This window comes from Belonocnema kinseyi, chromosome 3 (genome assembly GCF_010883055.1).
Source record: "Belonocnema kinseyi isolate 2016_QV_RU_SX_M_011 chromosome 3, B_treatae_v1, whole genome shotgun sequence".
Classification (NCBI taxonomy): domain Eukaryota; kingdom Metazoa; phylum Arthropoda; class Insecta; order Hymenoptera; family Cynipidae; genus Belonocnema; species Belonocnema kinseyi.
Window position 1 is genome coordinate 69,924,089 of NC_046659.1, and position 2,239 is coordinate 69,926,327.

A 2,239-nucleotide genomic window follows, 5' to 3' on the forward strand; every position below is an offset into this window, starting at 1 on the left:
ATCGAACCGAAGGGCTTATCATAAAGCCACCGAACGCGTCCTCGGGTTGCGGATATAGGGTCCCTGTATTAAGGGTTTCTGCTGAATATGGTCACAAAAATTAATAGGTAGTCGCGGACAATTGTCCAGGGGTTGTCCCAAAGGAATTAACCCCCCAGAGTAGGTGTGAAAACCGTGCCGAAAGCTGAATGGCACCTGGGTGAGGTGTCTAGAACGGTGACTCTGGGATAGCTGGCGATCTCTCAGAGTACGCAACCTTATTCTTGCATGCGGGGCTCTACAAGGATGGACGAACATTATTGCCTAGCTTCTCGTGGGAACAACAATGATAACATCAAACATAATTTTAGTAAGTGCGGTTTAAAACAATAGAACGTGCAGGGCTGCCGACTATTCTAAAACTGGGGAAACCAATGAATATAGAATCAATGCGATAGATCGGCGGAATCTCGGGGCTTTTAGGTAGACGAAGTGACAAAATCACGACTTGATAGGGGATAAATGGGGATATGTAAGCGGAGCACCTACTCTTCCACAGCCAGAACAAGCCGGCAACAAAGAAAGATAAGCGACAATAATACCAACCGCGGGCAGGCATCCGATAGAGAAAATACGATGCTTTGTGACCCGGAGAAACATCAACATCCAGATTTCTCTCAAGACTAAAGATATGGCTTAAATGGATGACGAGCTTCGAAAAAAAAATTTCAAAGAATCGGACCTCTGAACTATCAACTGTTGTATGCATATTATAGCGAGAGCTTTAGCCGATGTGAACCGTAAAACAAAACCAACGGTTGATAATAATACAAAAAGACGATGGCATCAACTATCTATGAAGATAGGTTGGGCAAGACAGTACGCGTTCCGCATTCAGTGTGTCATTGACTACATAACTTCTGTCAGGTATTTTACTAGAGCGGAGAGGTGGGTCAGGGAAAACCAACAGTTTTTCTGTGACCCATCTCGACTCTTTCAAGATCCTCGAGTTACTGTCGACCTCTCGCCCAAACCAGAGGAAGTCGAAGTATTTTGGAGAGAAGTCTACGAAGTGCAGCATAGGCTGGACGAAGACTCAAAGAACATAAATAGCTTAAAGGAGCTGTGTGATGCCCTCATTACAACTGATGAAGAATGCCCGCCCATCACTACCAGATTCAGGACCAGATGGAATCAAGACCTTCGGTGGAAGAATGGCTACTTAGCTGAACCGAAGAACTACAAGCCAATCCCTTGTCTAAACACACTGTATAAGATATTCACAGCTATATTAAGGGGGAATATACACCTGGATGCGCGAAAAAATTATATTTCGTGCATTTTTTGAAAGCCTATACGAATTGTTGGATTGATTTTTTTTCTAAATGAAAGTACTCACTTTCGAGAACATTTCTAATTTTTAATTTTATTTAATTTGCAATACTAGATGAGTTCGGTTTTGATTCCTCTAGAATCAAACCGAAGGGCTTATGGCAAAGCCACCGAATGCGTCCTCGGGTTGCGGATAGAGGGTCCGTATACCAAGGGTTTCTGCTGAAAATGTTTACAAAAATAAATAGGCAGTCGCGGACAATTGTCCAGGGGTGGTCCCGAAGGAATTAAACCCCAAGCGGAGGTGTGAAAAACGTGCCGAATGCTGAATGGCACCTGGGTGTGGTGTCTAGAACGGTGACTCTAGAATACCGGGCGATCTCTCAGAGTACGCAGCCTTATCCTTGCATGCAAGGCTCTACAAGGATAAACGAAACCCTTTCCCTAGCTTCTCGTGGGATCAACAATGACAACACCAAACATAGTTGTAGTAAGTGCGGTTCAAACCAACAGAACGCGCAGGGCTCCCGACAATGGGTCAAACAACAATGCCGACCAATCTAGAGCTGGGGGAGCCAATGAAAATGGATTCAATGCGATGGATCGGCGGGATCTCGCGACCTTTGGGTGGACGGAGCAACTGAATCACGACTTGATAGAGTGCTACGATGCGAGTGTGGCCCGTGAACGGGGTTACATGGCGCGGCTGCATGCTCTGTGGTGCGAGAAACACCCGGAGCTATCGCACATTTTGCAACAACGTCTGCGAAACTATGCTGAACTACTCCATAAAAGGGGCTATGTAAGCGGAAAGCCTACTCTACCTCAGCTAAAACAAGCCGGCAACAAAGAAAGAGAGGCGACACTAAGACCAACCGCGGGCAGGCATCCAATAGATGAAGAGCGATGCTTTACGACCCGGAGAAAC